The sequence below is a fragment of the Equus przewalskii genome, chromosome 21, assembly GCF_037783145.1.
Source record: "Equus przewalskii isolate Varuska chromosome 21, EquPr2, whole genome shotgun sequence".
In the NCBI taxonomy this organism is placed as follows: Eukaryota; Metazoa; Chordata; class Mammalia; order Perissodactyla; family Equidae; genus Equus; species Equus przewalskii.
This window is the reverse complement of record NC_091851.1, coordinates 36,461,833-36,480,274: the sequence shown is the minus strand read 5'-3', so window position 1 is coordinate 36,480,274 and position 18,442 is coordinate 36,461,833. Positions and strand designations below refer to the sequence as shown.

At 50.8% G+C, this 18,442-nt stretch overlaps 3 long non-coding RNA genes across 4 annotated transcripts; 1 reads left to right on the top strand and 2 right to left on the bottom strand.

Annotated features, from left to right (window-relative positions):
• Nucleotides 1–4,136: 4,136 nt before the first annotated feature.
• LOC139078257 (uncharacterized) lies at nucleotides 4,137–9,903 on the bottom strand. The gene is made up of 4 exons (XR_011531137.1): nucleotides 9,745–9,903; nucleotides 6,234–7,435; nucleotides 5,653–5,810; nucleotides 4,137–5,200 (listed from the first exon to the last, which is right to left on the bottom strand). It is a non-coding gene; the product is annotated as an uncharacterized lncRNA (long non-coding RNA).
• Nucleotides 7,491–17,494, top strand: LOC139078258 (uncharacterized). Its single transcript, XR_011531138.1, has 3 exons — nucleotides 7,491–7,673; nucleotides 10,934–11,087; nucleotides 16,457–17,494. It is a non-coding gene; the product is annotated as an uncharacterized lncRNA (long non-coding RNA).
• Nucleotides 10,525–14,353, bottom strand: LOC103545044 (uncharacterized). 2 transcript variants are annotated; one of them, XR_543322.2, is made up of 3 exons: nucleotides 14,120–14,353; nucleotides 13,398–13,551; nucleotides 10,525–11,067 (listed from the first exon to the last, which is right to left on the bottom strand). It is a non-coding gene; the product is annotated as an uncharacterized lncRNA (long non-coding RNA). The 2 variants fall into 2 exon arrangements; XR_011531136.1 differs by lacking the exon at nucleotides 14,120–14,353 and having other exon boundaries at nucleotides 13,398–13,956.
• Nucleotides 17,495–18,442: the final 948 nt, after the last annotated feature.

Below are 18,442 nucleotides of genomic sequence, written 5' to 3'. Positions count from 1 at the left end.
CGCTCTCTGGCTCCAGGCCCCGACACCAGGGCAAAGGTCCTCCCTGAAGACAATCATTTTACAGTTTCCTGCACGGCACTTATTAGTGTGTTTGTGCCCTTCCCTTGCTAAGCACTAAGCTCCACGAGAGCTAATCTCTATGCTTCCAATTTATCCTCATTCCTGTCCCCACCCCTTCCACATAATACGTTATTGTCCCTCAAAGACAGGTCAGGGGCTTGTTCAACATGCAGCCTCTCACATCCCAGCCCTAAATGCTGAAGTCGGGCCCGGGGAGGCAGACACCTCGCTAAGCTCCACAGCTGATTCACAAGCACGTGCACCTTCGAAACCCCTTGTAGTAGGCGAGAGACGGACCCGTGTGTCTCTGCAGGTGAGAAATAAGACGGGTCCTTCTCGTTTGGAATTTAATCTGTTTATATTTAATGCGATTATTCCTGTGACTTAAGTCTATTTTCTTACTATTTGTTTTCTATTTGTGTCCCCTTATCCTCCCCTTTCCTGCCTTATTTTGTATTATCAAGTATTTTTATTATTCCATTCTATAAGCCATAATTGGATTGTTTGTTTTGCTGCTTTCATTATTATTTTAACACATATGCCAGGGATTAGAACATAGACCCTCCACCCATTACAGTCTGCCCTAAGTGAGGACTTCACCCCTCCTGCACAATGAAGACCCTTAGAACACGGTAGCATCACTTAACATCCTTCTGGATATTTGTGTCATCTTTGTCATGTAATTTAATTCTACATGTATTGTCAACCCCACAAGACATTTATTATTGTTGTTTTGCATACTCATTAAATTTACTCATTTTGCCCTTTTTATTGCTCTTTATTCTTTGGTGCATTTCTTCACTTTCATTTAGAATCACATTCTTTCTGCCTAAATAACTCCCTTCAGTGTTCATTTTAGTGCAGATCTGCTGGCAAAAAATTCTCTCAATTTTTGCTTCTCTGGAAACCCCTCTATTTCGTGCTCACTTTCAAAGTATATTTTTGATGGGTGTAAAGTTGTGAATTGGCCGCTGTTTCTTTCAGCACGTCAATCATTCCGTTCTCTTCTGGCTCCGTTGTTCCCGTTTGGAAGTCAGCTGTTCACTTACTGCTGCTCCTTTGGAGGAAATGTATGGTTTTTCTGTGGCTGTGTTTAAGGTTTCCTTTTGTCTTCAGTTCATGGCAGTTTTACTATAATGTAATTAAGTGTGTAATTCCTTATTTTCATCATGCTGGCAGTTCTTGAATCTGCCACTTGATGTATTTCATCAATTTGGGAAAATCCTCAACTAATACTGCTGCATATAGTGCTTCTGCAACATCCTCTCTTTCCTCTATTTTTAAAATTTCAATTACACATGTTTTAGACCCTTCTCCAATATTCAAAATTCTTAATGCTCTTTTCCACATTTTCAGTGCTTTCATTCCGTGCTTCATCATGGACATTTTCAACAAACTTATTTCCTTCTTTGTCTAAATTGTTGATATGCCAATCTCCTGTGTTTTTAAATTTACTCATTTTATTTTCAGTTTGAGACTATCCATCTGATTCTTTTTGTAAATTGCCTTTCTCTGACAAAATGCTCCAGCTGCTCATCTTTGTAGTTAATACATTGATAATAATTATTTCAAAGCTTCTCTCTGATCATTTCAGCACTTTGTCACCTGGGCGTCTTTTTCTGTCATCTGTTTTTTCATGTGTTGGTTTTGGTCATTCCTCCTGTGATATCTGGTAACTTTTTCTGAATGCTGGATATTTTACTTGAAAATTTAGTGTCTCTCGATGATATCTTTTTTTTTTTTTTTAAGGTATACTTTTTGGTGAGGAAGATAGGCCCTGAGCTAACATCTCTTGCCAATCTTTTATTTTCTTTTTCTTCTTCTCCCCAAAGCCCCCCGGTACATAGTTATATATTCTAGTTGTGGGTCCTTCTAGTTGTGACATGTGGGATGCCACCTCAACATCGCCTGATGAGTGGAGCTAGGTCCACACCCAGGATCCAAACCGGTGCAACCCTGGGCCACCAAACGGGAGGATGCGACCTTAACCACTCGGCCACAGGGCCGGCCCCTCGATGATGTTATATTTTTCTACAGAGTAAATTCTCCCAGCAGCCAGTATGGTGGGCCAGATTTCCTTAATCAAATCTGGGATTGAGATCATTTAAGGCTGCTCTTCAGTCTTAATAAGGCCTGGTTTATTTTGGTTTGACCTCACTCCTGGAGAAAGTCCTTCGAGAGTCTCAAGGGAAAGACTGAATGTTTTCAGGGCTTCTGTTTTTTTGAGCCTTGAACTCTAATGTTGGTTGTTATGGCAACGTGATATTGGTGAAAACTCTGCTTAGTTTCTCAGCTTCTCTGCAGCTTGGCCTCCGGGCGTCTCCTTCTGTGTGTAGGGATTAGCAAACACTTCAAGCAGGGAGGTGCCGCAGACAGTCAGGCTCACTGCTGAGGGTGGGAGGGTCTGCCTCCTCTGATGTCTTGGGCCCTGAAAGGCTGGCTTTCTTGGTAGCCTTGAATGTCAATGTTTGTCTCTCCGGATCTGTGAACTTAGCAAACAGCTCTGAATTGTCACTTTCTGCCTTCTCAGCCCCTCTCCACTTACACATTGACAACTGGTTCAAGGAGAAAAGGGGTGGAGGATGTGGGGCTCAGCACAGTGCATTTCCCTTCTCTCTGGAAGTGCAGACTCTTGAGTCCTGCCAGCCTGGGTTGCTCTGATGCCTTCAAAAACTGTTTTTCTTTCTTTCTCCATTTTTGCTTTCTTTCTTTTGTTCTTTCTCTCTTTCTCTCCCTTTCTTTTTTCTTTAATTTCAGTTTATTAAGCTTTGACAGGTGTTCCCTTGGTCTGATAAAAGTTATTCCATCATACCTAAATATAGAGAGGTCCCATCTTGCATATCAAACTAGACATCAATGGCTAGAAAGTTGGGGTTGGAAAGATTTTCCGTATCTCTTAACTAGACAAATGGCAAATTGTTTTTGTTGCTGGTTTCTCAGGAAACCAAAAATTGCAGATTCTAGAAATAAACAAAGACTAAGAGAGCATCTAGCTTAGAGGTTGCAAATTCAAATGCCTACCAGTACCAGGTGAGTAAGTCAGAGAGTGAAGCAGTCCAACCATCCTGAAAAGGGTAAATTCAATGGTCAAAGGCAAATGGCACTCAGCTGTGGTGATAGGCAGACTCTGGGGCTGGCGGGGCACCAGGGGAAGAACATGCCATCCTAAGGGACATTGGCACTAGCTGCTGTTGCAAGGTGGAAAAGTTGACCAATTTTAAAATTATTTCAACGTATTAGCTAGGTTTTGTATAAAAATACCTACTTTTAAAATTCTGACATTATATTTTTAAACACTGTGCTTCCAAAAATAATGATAACAACAACACTTTGGCACAGAGGCACACCGTTTAGAGCATGGGCTCTGAAGCCAGACCACCTAAGTCCAAATCGTGCCCTTGCTCCTGCCTGGCAGGTGACCCAGAGTAAACCACGTCAGCCCTCTTGGTCAGAGTTTCCCCATCCGTGAGGTGGGAATGATGAGAGCATCTGTCTCTCATGGTGGTTGGGAGAATCAGACAATTAATAGACAGGAAACACAGAACCCGAGATCATAAGTCTAGGAAGGTGCTCATTAAACAGATAAAAAAACAGCTGGCCGACAGATTCCCTCTGCAGCTGAGCGCAGCCCACGGGCACCGTTTCTAGGCATCTGCCTGGTGCAGGCTCCTTCCTCCACACGTGGGGCACGTTTCAGGCACAGGAAGGGGAGGGGACCCGCTCAGGCACGCATACAGCTCATTAGACTGCAACTGGGTCTAGGACTGGAATTCTCTTTTGCTGCATTTTATCAATTAAATCTGAGTGCCCTGGAAGCCACCCAGCCGATTTCCGTTGGAGGCAGAGGGGTTGAAGCCCCCTCGAACTATCGATACTCCTCTAATTGCCGTGTCTGCCCCGAATTCGTTGTGATCGTTAGCAGAGCCCCTGTGCTCCGGCTGAGACAGGAGAGGGAGGCGCAGACCTATCATTGCTCATCTAAATTTTTAATAATGCTCCAATCTTCAGATCATCGGGGTAATCAAACCCAAATTAGCCTGATACCCACAGCCACGGAATAACAAGGCGAGGGAAAGGGATAACGTTTCTTTAATGAAAATTTCATCAATGCAGATTTCTCATTGAATATTAAGGGCCTTGGCTTGAAGCCAGCATCAGAGCAGACTGCTGTGACATTGACCTTTGTCTCTCGGAGGGAGACACAAGTGCAGAGCCTGGCTGGCGTCACCCGCTCGGGGACAACACAGGTGGTCGTCCTTGCAGCTCAGATGAAGGAAGCTCTTGAGGGGGGGCCAAGTTGGCTCAGGACCCCAGACCTATCTGGAAGGTCTCTCTGCCTCTCAGCCGCTCCCTGCTCCCGCCTGCGCCTCCTGAGACCTCCCACACCTGACTCAGGAGCACGGCAGTCCTTCCAGCCGCTCAGCCCAAAGCCCTTGGCGTCCTCCTTGACGGTCTGTTTCCCTCTTACCGCCTCCGCCCCATCCATCAGCAGATCCCGTCAGCCGACCCTCAGGTGCAAATCCCAGAGCTGGCACTGATGACCGTGCCCTGCACCTTCCTGCCCCCACCCTGGTGGCCTCCTCGCAGGTCCGGCTGCTTCTGCCCTCCGCCCCACAGTCTGGCCCCACACACAGCCTGAGGGGTCACCTAAAATGAACTCAGAGCACGTCACTCCTGTGCTCAGACCCATCTGAGGGCTCCGACACGCACAGGTAACGCCAGCGTCCTTTCACTGGCCCTCAAGGTCGTACACGGATCCCGTGCCGTCACCTCTCTGACCTCGGCTCCCACAGTCCCCCTCGCCCACCTCCCTGCAGCCACTCTGGCCCCCACTGCTCCTCGCACACACGGGCCTTGTACCGGCTGTGCCCTCTGCCTTGAACGCTCCCCGCAGAACCCTCGTGCCCCACTTATTTCTTCAGGCCCCTTGCCCTATGTCCCTGTCTCAGTGAGTCCCTCCCTGAACAGCCTGTTGAGCCCGCACCACTCCTGTCCCCGCCTCCCTATCCTGCTGTGCTTCCCTCTTGGCGACCTTCACCACCGGCCACGTGCGGCCCCGCTGGATTTCACGTTCCTGTCTCTCTCCCGCCAACGTGGGAGGCCCGTGGGGCAGGGACCTCGTCTGCTCTTGTCTCCGCCCCTGGAAGAGACATGGAGCAAGGAAGGCGTTGGACGCAATTTGCTGGGGACGTACACATGAAGAGAAGGCTTGGTCTGCCCTTTAGAATAGGTTCACAGTATTAATTGAGCACCTACTATGTGTCGGCTGGTTCTAGTTGTGGGATGCTCCAGAGGACAAAAGAGAAGGAGTCCCTGCCCTCTGGCTGTGGACAGACGCTAACAAGCAGACGGGCAGCGGCCTCAGGGGCAGCCGAGCTCTCGGGAGGGCGCTTCTGCGAAGGGGTCATCGGAGCTGAGCTCAGAGGACAAGGAGACCCCACCCTCGTGGAGATCGGGAAGAGCACAAAGGCAGAGAGTTTTCCAGAAACAGGAGGAGGCCTTTGCCTTCAACCAAGTGACCGAGCGGACGTGAGATGACAGGGTCGTGCTGGGCCTGGTGATAGCATGGCGCTGACGCTCACTGATACTCACCACATGCCACGTTACGTTTATTATCTCGCTTCACCCTCACAACAACTGAGGAGGCTGGTACTATTTTCAGCCCCATTTTACAGATGGGGAAACCGAGAGGGCAGCTGAATGCCCAGCAACACATTTCTGTTTTCCTCAGCCATTGTCCCAGTGTTGATCTGTAACGAACCATCCAAACACAGTGACTTACTTCCCAGCTCGCGGAGGGCAGGTCGTCTGGGTTCAGCTGATCTGAGTTGGGCTCGATGGGGTGACTCTGTGGAGGGTCACCGGGCTGCCGGGCTTGGCCGCAGGCTGGGGATCGGCCTCAGGTCAGCCCTGCGAAGCTCTCATCAGCCCTAGGAGGGCAGCTCCTCGGGGCAGGACCTTCCAGAAGCCAAGAACCAAGCCGGATCCCACAAGTGCACTTAGGGCCTCTGCGTGGTCAAGCCCACGAGTGCCCCATTGAGCAGAGCAGGTCACCTGGCCATCCTACATCATTGGGAGGCCCCGTGACATCATGTGGCAAAAGGGGAATAAAGAACAGGGAGCCATGACCCACCATCAGGCACACGGGGGTGACGACCGAGCTGGGTGCTCACCTGGGCAGGCCAGCTCCAGCCTCCTGGTCTCAAGCACCAGGCTGCTCTGCCCCACAGGCCTGGAGAGGGCTCAGCTTTCAATCCGGGAGAATGGGAAGCTGCACTGGCTTGAATAGCGTTGCCCCTCCCGGAACCTCAGAATGTGACTTTCTTTGGAAAGAGGGTCTTTGCAGATGTGATTAGTTAAGATGAGGTCGTACTGGGTTCGGGTGACGCTAAATACAATGACTAGCGTCCTTGTCTGAAGCCGTGTGAAGACACACATGGAGAAGGTCGTGTGACCGTGAGGCAGAGATGGAAGCGATGCATCTACAAGCCAAGGGACCCCAAGGAGGCCGGTCCCCACCAGCAGCTGGAGGGGGCCTGGAGCAGATGCTGCCTCGGAGCCCCAGGAGGGACCGCCCCTGCCCCCGATTTCAGACTTCCGGTTTCCTGAACTTGAGAGACAAATCACCCTTGTCTGAAGCCACCCGGTCTGTGGTCGTCTGTTGAGCTGCCTCAGCACAGAAGCAGCGAATGTTCCAGGCAGCGAACACGTGATCTGATTTCCGTGTGAAAGGCCCCTGGCTGTGACAGGCAGCCAGCGGATGCTTCTGTCCCTGAATTACCTTCTTGAGGGATTTGCCTCAGCCTGTTCCTGCCTAAGGCCCTCCCATGAGTTGACCCTCAAAGTTGGGGTCCACCGGCTCCTCAAGCCATTCAGGCCCCTCGTCCTCGGGGAGCCTTTCCAGGCCACTGGGCACCCAGCCTCCAGCTCTGTCTCCTCTGAACTGTGTAGCTTTTAGTCTTTTATCTTTTGGCATATTTGTGCCTTCTGTCCCTATTTTCCTCAGCCATGTGTCAAGGACAGATGGCGCCCCACAGCCACATGTGGCCCCCACAACCACGCAAGCGGAACCCCCCCGCACAGAGCAGGGCCCCCGGCTTGGGGTGTGGAGCAGGCACTTTGTCCTCCTGGGTCTCAGTTCACCCATCTGCAAAAGGAATGGGTTTGGCTGAATGGTTTCCAAGGGCTCCTGCTGACTCGAACATTCTATGATTTAAATACTTATTTTGGAATTCTTGGGATTCCATCTTATGATTCTTCTTGTTCCTTCAATTACTCAACAAACGCAAATCAAGAACTCACTGCGGCTGACCCCGTTCTCAGAGCAGGGATCCACAGCGAACAGACAGTTTCTTCTCTCACATGGTTGACATTCCTGTGGGTGGAAATGACAACAGAAGGGTATAAAATGAGTACATCAATTTCACATGGGGACAAGTTCTGTGCAGGACATAGGGACAGGACATGGGTGCCGAGGGCTTCTTTAGACGGGTGGTCAGGGCTGTCCTCTGAGCAGGTGACACCCGAGCAGAGCATGGAAGGACATGAGGGGCAGTATGACCACGCAAAGAGCACGATCTGCTCTCCCCGAGACAAAAGCCAGTCGTCAAGAGGTGAGATGGTGCAGAGAAAGGGCATTTTATTACAGCTTGCTAGCAAGAGGGCAGATGGCCGACTAATGTCCAAAAGACCCATCGTAAGGGGGGCACAGAATCTTGACGCAGTTATATAGGGCAGTGGGTTATAGGGGCGGGGTTAGGAATGTTGACCCTCAGTTGTTACAGACTGCAAGTCGCCACTCCAGGTCTTTCAGTTTCATTGATGATGGCTATCAGCATAGACTGTCTGTTTGGGGGTCATCACATTCCAAAGGAACTCAAAAGAACAAAGTTATCATCTTATTGCAGCTGCAAGGTATAGGCTCTAGCAGGGGTCATAACGTCTACAGCACAGGTGGATCTCCTGGAGGGTGCAAATCCAGCTGGGTTAGTTAGTCAGAGGTCATTCAAAGTTACAACATGGTCTCTCTTCTACAATATGGCTTCCATTATGTCAACCTTGTGTTGAGCTCCTTTCAGCGGGTCATGGGGAGAGCTGAGGGGAGAGCATTCCAGAAGGAGGGGGAGCAGCATGTGCAAAGGCCCTGGGGCTGGACAACTCAGGGTATTGGAGATAGAGCTGGGGGACCAGAGTGTCTGGAATGGCATGGCACAATGGTGGGATACAATTTGGGGGAAACTGCAGGAATCCCGGGAGCCTTGCGCCATGTGATGGGGGCTGGGGGTCACTTTCTCCCAGGTGCAGTGGGAAGCCACTGAAACACTCAGGGCCACAGGAGCTCATTTGACTTTCTGGAGCTCCCTCTCCCTCAGGGTGGGTGTGGAGAGTAAACTTCGAGGCGGGGAGATGACAGTCGGCAGGAGAACCCACAGGGCTGTCACAGTGACCCGAGCAAGGACTGAGCTGCCCGCTCGCGAGAGCAGGGGATGGGGGCGGACAGATGGACAGACTGGAGGCCTGTTTCGAATTTAGCGTCTTCGAGGTAGGCTGGAGAAGAGGGGGACCCCAGGATGCCCGTGGAGGGGGGGTGGTCACTGGCACGAGTGACCAGGCGTTTGGTGGCTCCGCTTTCTGAGTAGGGGCCACGGGTCTCGTGCGGCTTTGTCGAGAAGGCCCCGGATCCCAGAGCCTGCGAGGCTCCGACTGCCCAGCAGCCGGGCGCGCCTCGGGCCGTCGGAGCAGGGCCGGACGCGCAGGGACCGCCAGCCGGTCACTACGGCCCAGCCTCGGCCTGAGGACAGACGGGCCAGACGCGGAGGCTGCAGGAGGCCCCGCGCCCGGCAGGTTCACGGCGGTAACCAGGAGGGGTCCCAGGCGGCAGCATCCTCGCGACCCCAAACCCCGGGGAGGAGGCGCAGGGGGCACGTCCTGACGAAATCTTCCAGACGCCTTGGACCGTCGCAAGGCTGCCTTCTCAGCGCCGCCTCCTTCACAAGCCCTAGAAACGGGAAGTAAACGTAACTACAGAGAATGTCACATCAGATGCTGGGCTTAATCAGGGCCACGTTCTCATCGGTCCGGCTGTTCGACTTCTCGGAGGACTCGGCGCCTCATTCTGCACACGGAGGCATTTTCCAGTGCAATGGAGGGAAAGAAGAAAGAGAGGAAGGGACGGAGGGAGGGAAAGGAGAGGAAGGAGAGAGGGGACGTCGGACCCAGATGAGACCCGAGCTCCTGGATCCACTCCGCGCTGTGCTCCCGGGCGCATCATCAGCCGCTTCGCCTGCGGGCGTCTCTGAGCCCTCGTGCTGCGCGATGGGGCGCCGGGCAGACGCGCCCCCCGCCTCCTGGGGCGCCGGGGACTGTCGGTGGCCCAGACTCCCGGCTTCATCATCACCAGCACGACAGCCCCGCGGCCCCGCGCCGTCGGGAGTGCCCGCCCCGGCCGGCCGCCCCCCAGACCCCGGGGGCAGCGCCGCTCCGGCCCCGCCCGGCTGCGGAGGACACGCAGGGACAGGAGCACTTTCCCGCGTGGACGCGGCCTGGGGAGCAGGGACGGGCCGCCAGCGCTCCCGCCCCCGGCCCCTCTTTCTCCAAGGAGGCAGCCGGAAGGAGCCGGCTGTTCCATGTTGGGGACAAATAGACTATTGGTCCCCGGGTGGCCTTGGCCTTGAGAGGACCGACCTGGCTGTAAATAGAGGGCTCGCGGGGCGGCCGGGCCTGCGTTTCCCGTGAGTCCAGCTTCTGGGAGGAGCAGAGCGGGCACCTGGAGCCGCGAACCTCCGCCTGGCCTCGCAGGGGAGACCCTGCGCCGCCCCCGCAGGCCCCCACCCGCCCCCTCCCCGTCGAGAGGCAGAGGCCGGCTGCACGTGGCGGTGCCTCCATCGTCACAGCCACAGGCGGGTCCTCGAGACGCGCCCGACCGCGTCCAGGAGCGCAGGTCGGCCCGCGTGTGAGAATGGCACGCCTCTTGCTGTGGGTGATTGTGCATCCAGGACAAAAAAAATAAATTAAAAAGTGCCTTAGGGACGGATGCTGTAGGGCTCCTTTTATTATTACACACTCACAACTACACAACGCAGTGAGCCGCCATTCCTCACTGTAAGGCACGTTCCGGCTTCGGTGAAAAAGTGATTTTGCATTCTTTGCCAAAACCCTGCCTTATCTTTCTCTCAAGACAAGCCTGGTCCTTGTGACTTCGGCTTATGGGAACCACTGATGGGGAAGATGGGAATGTTTGAAGGTCCTTGTTTCTCCTACAATACACACACAGTGATAGGTCCGGCAGGGACTGTGTGCCTCTGGCTAAAAGCAGATTTCTCCGCTAAGAGCCGATACAGCCACTGATGGAAAGCACTCATTCAGGGGCCACTGAGGACGCAGGTATGAATTATTCTTCCTTTCAAACAAGTTTTTGTGTTGTGACAGCAAACTATGAGGCAAATAAGGGCGTGAACATAGCTCTAAAGCAGAAGGAAAATCGCTGTTTTTAATAGAAATATGTAAACAGTAGGAGAGTGCATCAAAGAATGTATTTATGGATTCCAAATCTTGCCCAAACCAAAGCAATGTCTACGAAAATATTTAAAACATCGTCAGTGACCTTGAATGTATCACGGTCAAATGTCTTTAGGAGACAATGGGGCCACCCAGGAATTAGAGCCAGTACTTAGGAAGGAACAAAAAGTTAAACGAGAGCTAACGTTTGGAGCTCGTAATGTGAAGGAAAAGGGCAGGCACAAAAAAGCAAGTTCAGATCACGCTATTCATTTGAAGTTTCCAAAAAATCAAAGATCTTCATTTCAATTACGTATCCTTTTCTGCCAAACTTGAACAATCATACACACTGTGTTTCTTTTTCTTTGCCTTTCAGGGAAAGATAAATGATAAAGAGGCAATCGATTTCAGCTGGCTTCAGCCTGTGACGTCTCCATGCTCACAGGCAGCCTCAGTGCAATTTACGCAGCGTCAGGGGATCACCCAGCACGCCGTGACCCAAACCGAGTTCTGCAGAAGCAAGAAGAAAGGTAAGATGAAAGCCTAAATCAGCCCAAATTAAAAGGCAATATATAACACATTTTATCAGAGAGGATCTCCTCTACGAGGTCTGGCAGCCAAAGTCCTGAAACAGCACACTAGCCTCTTTCAGGGCATCTCAGATCTTTTCTAGGTTGGTCTCCGTACTCATCAAGACTCTAGATTACAAGAGACAGAAATCAAATCAAATGGCTCAAATAAATGGATATTTACTAGCTTATAACTTTTGAAAACTCGAGATCTAGGTCTAGCTTCAGGTACGGCTAAATCCAGCACTCAGAGACAGGCAGCCTCTCTCCCCATGCTTGGCTCTGCCTTCCTCTCTGTTGGCCCCATGTGGGCAGCCTCTCCTCCTGGCCTGGCTCCTGGCAGCTCCAGGTTCACACCTCAGCAACCCCAGCAGAAACATGACTTTAGTCTCCCACAGTGTTCAGGGAAGAATTGAGTCTCATCCGCTCTGACTCGTCCGTCCTTGAGCCACTCTCAGTGGCCAAGAGGATGGAACACTGGCGGTTCACGCTGTTGTAGAAAGTCCCCAGTCTCAGACTTCTAAAGCGAGACGTGGCTCTTTGTCAAAGCTGTGTTACAGGAAGGAGGAGGAAAGCCCTCAGCAGTTCCCCAATAGAGCGAAACTTCATGCCTTCTTCTGAGCCTGAGTCTGCCCAAGACCCCTCCAGTTTGCCTGGAGAGGGGGGCATGGCTGTCCGCGGGGAAGCAGGCTGAGCAGGGGAGGGGAGGGGGGACCTCCTAGTCTCGGGTTGGCATCTTCATAGAGGCTTTTGCAAAGGCCCTGACAACATATATTTGAAAGAGGTTACAGCATTTTTCCAGGAAAACATTTACGATCTATAAAGAGGTCATGGTGTTTTGCCAGGGGAAAAAAAGAATTCAGAATCCTTGTGTGAGCCACATGAAATTCTATTGCTTATGGAGGGCCAGGGCCTTGGAAAGAGCTGCCACTGAGCCACCTGCTGAAAGACAGGTGAGGCACAGGTCCCTAGAGAGAGCTGAGGGGCCGATACTTGAAGAAAGGAGATAGATGCTGAGCAGGCACACAGCAGATGCCACAGCAGCCTCCAAACACATTGCCACTGTTGTCACATCCTCATCTTCTCCCTGCTCCTTCGCACAGCCCAAATCCACGGAGAGCGGGAGCGTTCCTTTGGGAGGGGTGCTTCACAAGTGAACCCACAATTCAGCCAAGCGCGCTGGGTGATGAGTGGGTGCTGGGTATATGTTCAGTGTTGGAGAGGTGCAGAGGAATCGGGCATGGTCTCCCGTCCCCAAGGATCTCACAGGATAGTGGGAAAAACAGATCTATAACCTGATAGTTATAATTTGATGAGTTATAAAAAGATAATCAGGAAATGTTATTTGAATATTTAAGTGATAAAGATGAGTGTATGTTTCTAAGGGATCTTGGATAGACCCAAAGCTTTGCACAATGTGGCCCCTGCCATCTTTGCAGTCTTATCTTGTGTCACTGGTTCCTAACTCCCATTCCTAGAGCTCAAGCCACATTGGTCTTCTTTAAGTTCTTCACATGTGACAAGTTCTTTTCCACCTCAGGGCCTTTGCACAGCCTGTTCCTTCCATCTAGAATACTCTTGTCTTCCACACCTTTGCTAACTAGCCCATTCTCACCCTTCTGAGCCCAACTTAATTGTCATCTCTTCCAACAGACCTTTCCTGACAAGGCTTTCCAAAGGAGACCCCACACCCCAATATTCTCCATCTCACTTCATGTTTGTTTCATTCAATCTATTTTTATGGAGTGCTTACTGTATGCCAGGCATTTTTCTGGGAGCCAAAGATAAATCACTGAGCAAGCAGACAAACATTACTGCCCTCATGGAGTTTATCCTCTAATTAGGGGAAGAAAGGAGCAACCCAAACAAAAAGTGTTGGAGGGCATTAGGTGCCATGGAGATACACAAAGCAGGAAGGAGAGAGAAGTGCCGGGGATGCGATTTCACAAGGGCGGGCAGAAAAAGGCTCCCTGAGAGGCAATATCTGTGCAAAGATCCGATGGGGCGAATCATCCAGTCACGAACTATCTGGAGAAAAAGTCCGTGCAGAGGATAAAATAAATACAACTGGTGCCAGCTTGGGATGGGAGCGAGCCTGGGGTCAGCGGGTAAACATCCCACCCTCAGGGTCTTGGCAGACAATGAGAAGGCACCTTCTGCATGGTTCCTGAGAGGGCCTTAGGGGGACTGACCCAGTTGCCACCCACGTGTCCCAGGTCTCTTTTACTGCCCAGCAAACCCCCTCAAAACCCAGTGACATGAAACACCAACCAGTAGATTCTGCTCGCTGGTTCAGCGGGTCAGGAATTCAGGGAGGGCACAGCTCCACGGTGTTTGACGGCCTCCTTTAGGAAGGGCGGAAGTGCTGGGGGTGATTCAAATTGCTGAGGGGTGGAATCATCTCGAGACTTCACATGTTTGATGTCTGCTTGGAAAAGCTCAAAGGTTAGTCTCGCCTGGGACTATCAAGCAGAGGGCCTAATGTGGCCTTCCCCGTGGCCTGGGCTTCCTCACAGCACGGCAGCCTCGGGGGTTCAGCCTTCTCGCATGGTGGCTCAGGATCCCAAGAGCAAGCGTTCTAGCAAACAAGGTGGAAGCTGAATGACCTTTTCTGACCTCACCTTGGAGGTCACATAGCACAAGTGCCACCAGCTGGAAGAGTCACAAGCCGGGAGAGGGGACATAGATCCCGCCTCTAGATTGGAAGAATGGTAAAAATTTGCAGATATATTTTAAAACAACCACACACAGTAACTAACTCAGATTGCATCCTTGCGGTAGCCTTTCACTCTTCCCGGGCCCCGCGCGTCAGTTCCGGGCATCGCTTCCCCAGTCTGCCTGCACCCAAGCAAAGCCACTGCTCATCTCAACCTCAAACAAACCGGGGACCCTCCAGGCTTATAAGATGTGATTGGGTTTAGACAGAAATGAATTGGGAATTGATCTCACTTCAGTTGGAATTTGGATGGTCTCTGGGAGCAAAGGAAACTCACCACAGGAGCTATTCCAACGTAATCACACACTCTGCCTCCTTCCACAGGCCTCCTTGCGTCTGCCAGTTTTATTTCTCTCCCCCTTAGTGGCTGCCTGCTTTCCCTGGACAGCACAGTACACGGCAGAGTTTTCTAATAACCTTTAAATTCTCTATTTTCTGAAGAGAAAGAACAATGATGGATGCACGAGTATTAACAGAGGTGAAAATTGACCCCCTCTTTTGATTTGGCTTCACAGGCCCTGCGACAACATGGCAGGATTGCACCACATCTGAGTGGCACCATTTAAAGGAAAAAATCCTCTGGAAATTTATATTTGTTTTCTCTGCAGGTGATTCACTTTTCTCTCCTCCACTGTGAACGGATAAAATTCAGAATATGTCAAACCTAGCACCAATTTATTTCAAAGTATTCCCCATTACCTAGAGCCATTTCCAGGCCTCATGTTCCTGTCCCTTCCTATAAGTAGCCTGCAGAATCTTCATAATAAAAAGGAGTTAGGATGCTTAAAGTCTGCACTGATTTGGAAATTACTTCTAAGAAGTCCACTGGTTGATTTGTTACGAGTGTATATTTTTTTTGTTTGAAGTCTGCTTTACAAAAGCCTTTTCCTATATCCTCCAACTCAGAGTAATGGTTGTTGATTCAGATTGCGAATGAAGCAATAATGATGAAAGTTATGGTGATGCTGACGGTGTAGTGATGAAGGTGATGCTGATGGTGGCGGCAGTGGTGATGACGATGATGACGGTGATACTGGTGATGGTGATGACAAAGGTGATAGCGATGCTGATGCTTGGGATGGTGATGAGGAAGATGATGGTGCTACTGATGATGGTGATGACAAAGGTGATAGTGATGCTGATGGTGGGGATGGTGATGATGAAGGTGACGGTGATATTGATGATGGTGGTGGTGGCAGCTCCCCATACATTGGGGAAAATTGGTTGGAGACAGAAGTTATTAGCTGTGGATGGTTTACTAATACAAAACATTCCTTTCACATTTTAATTCTCCAGCGCACCCAGTTACAATTTTAACCTCATTGAGGTATTCATAAGTCATCACTTACAAACCTAATTTGGGAATCATAACCACGCAGAAACACCTGAACCAGGATGGATCCTGCCAACCCAACGTGGAGGTGATGTTAGCGTGTCGGGGTCTCCTTGAATGGTGTTTCAGAAGTGGTTGTCATGGAGGTCTCTAGGAGAATACACTGCCTCAGCCCAAAGGGAATCATTAGAGATGCCTGAGTTGGGTTAACTGTGGAGTTATTTGGGGAAAGAAGTCCCCGCCTGAAGGCACATGATGTAGGTGAACCCCCTTCTTAAAACGGGTCCTTCCTTATCTGCTCTTGGTGGGAATCAACTCCTAAGGAGCCCACAGCATCATGAAGAGACATCAGCCTTCACAGAAGCATCTCCAGGTGGGCTCACCCACTGGAGGCTTGCTCTTGCCATCTGTGGGAGGGACCACAGGACCTCTTAGACTGTGGGGCTTTCATCTAAAGCAGATCAGCCAAGCTGACAAGCCATCTCCATGAGCCAGGCCAGTATCCAGGGACCAGCTTCTACAGGAATGTCCAAGAAGAAGACAGACGTAGAGTCAACTCACCTGAGAGCCACCACACCCCCATTGACCTTTTCTTTTCTTCCAAAACAAATAAATAACTCCTGCAACATTTTCACCCATCGTCTAAGGCAAGAATGAGACGGGTGTAGAACTGAATATACCAATCAGGCTCCACTTGCAGACCTGCTCCCTTCTTTCATTAGAAACTGTAATTGAGGTGCTGAGATTTTCAAAGTCAGTGAAATACTAAATAGAAACGTGTCAGCTGGTATAAAATGGATCCCAAAATAACATCACTGGGAATGGATCATTTGATAAAATATTCCTAAAGAGTTTCAAGATACATAATGAGGGGTTTTTTTACAACAAACTTGGCAGAATTTTCCTCCAGTTTCCAGCCTTCCAAGTATGATTTTTCATTCCAAAATGCTTTTAAGGTTGCAGAATGAGCTTACTGCTTACCTCTCCCTAGGCTGAACTGTCTCTTACATTTTGCAGTTAATTTTAAACCTGAAATTGATGGCTTCTCTTGTGCTGAGTCACTAGGAAAGGAATGGCCAAAGTTCCGATTACACGTGGACAAAATGGGAAGTCTAGAATAGCATACGGACAACACTCAGCATGTTCCTCAATAGACTAGCGATGACAAATGTTTCTGACCAAAAGAATCTCCGATAATGGGCATTCTCTTGTGGGTTTTTCCTGGCAATAGGAAAAGGGAATTTGGGGGTATTTTTTAATTAAGTATTTTTGTCTCTCCAGGTAGACCACCTGTGCTGTGAATTCAGTGTCTGATTCTTAAGGTCTTCCCACCATCCATTACTCCTCGAACTTGAGAGCAAGAAGTCCTCCAAAACCCTTGCCGACAGCCTGATTCGTGGCTCCAAGGATCGGAGAAGGTGGATCCTGATCTGGCCTGGGATAGCTGAAAAAGAAGGAAAAGCCTTGCTTTCATGAAAAATAGCTATCATGGGCTGGAGTGTGTCCCCCCAAAATTCATGTGGTGGTCTTCACTCCCAGGACCTCAGAACGTGAGTGTATTTGGAGACAGGATCTTTAAAGAGGTGATTAAGGTTAAATGAGGTCATGAGGGCGGGTCCTAAGCCAATACGACTGGTGGCCTTATAAGAGATTAAGACGCACACAGAGGAAAGACCGTGTGAAGACACAGGGAGAAGACAGCCATCCACGAGCCAAGGAGAGGCCTCCGAAGAAACAGCCCTGCTGACCCCTTGATCTTGGACTTCCAGCTTCCAGAACTGTGAGCAAATCCATTTCTATCGTCTCAGTGTCCCAGTCTGTGACCTCCGTTACTTATTGTTACCTAGCAGACCAACACAACAGCTATCTTGCCTTTAACTCGGGTCCGTTCTCTGGAAGCTGACATTGCTTAGACGCATGCAGCCCATGAGTGAAATATGACATGACGTGGTCCTACATCAAAGTCAAGGCCGAGAGAAATTTGAACTGGAGCTGAAGTGTTCAATTTGCACCTGGGCAGACAGCGCTTCTATAAAATGTGTTGTCCCTAAAGAGCCCCAAATGATCTATAAACCCCAAGAGTGAGAAAAGTAAGTGACCTTCTGTACTAAACTTTGAAAGACCCCTACCAAAAAACAAAGGCATTTAGATCATAGCTCAATTTTAAGCCCCAAAGGATCTTCTGCGAGCCAGCATATCTGTTAGTCGGTGTAGCCAGAGGAACCAGGTACTATCAAATTCCTCCCTGGTGTTGGATGAACCTGATAACAAGAGGCTGTGAGTGGACCAAAAGAATTAATACGTAAAAAGTAGGCCATCAGAAGAAGCCATGTTTAGCTTGCGCTGAGCGTGGCGCCAACTCAGCATCCCCCATCACCGCTGTGCTCTTCCTTCTCCCCTGTTCACAGACCTCCAGATCACCTTGAACCCCACCTGGCTCCTCAAAGCAGGCCACGCCCCTGCCCCCCCCCCCCAAGTCCCCTGGCTGGCGCCCTCTCCCCGCTGGGTCCCAAAGCCTGGGCTGGGTGTGGGAGGGACACTGTCGTCCGCCCCCTGGCCGGCGGGCGGGGACACCAGCAGTGGGGGAGGTTACAGATTCTGTGTTGTTCTTCATCTTCCCTTCCCCCGGTGCCGGGGCTGTGACCCATGGAAACTGCTAGACCAGAGCCCAGGAGACCATCAGGGACAGAGACTCTGATCGAAGAGGGCTCAGCACAGAGCAGGAGCCAGAGTCTGCGGCCAAAACCAGCAGTATCCCAAGTGGCCTCCATGTGCCAGCCCTGGGCCTCCTTGGCCCTGCACACACCAGGCCCTGGGGCGCCCAAAGCCACAGTCGGCCGTGGGACTTTGCTCCTGCAGTTGAGCCAGGCTGCAGAGTAGTGATGAGGGGCATGGGCTCGGCCCTCCAAGCTGTGTGACTATGGAGGGGTCACTGCCCTCTCTGGCCACAGTCTCCTCCTCTGTAAAATGGGTGTCATGATGGGACCTGTCTCCTGGGGCAGGTGGGGGCTTAAGGGAGATGCTCCAGGCACAGTGCTCGGTGCCGGGCCTGCATCAGGACCAGCTCAGTAAACCTGAGCTCTGGTTATTCCCTGGTGTCTGGGGCTCGCCCTGCCCAGCTTTCCTCCCACAGCTCCGGCCTCTCTGTAAAATGTGACACTACTCTGCAGGAGCGAAGTCCCATGGCTGGCTGGATATAGATACAGATAGAGATTTAGATATGGATGACACAGATACAGTATAGGTATACAGACATATCGACATATA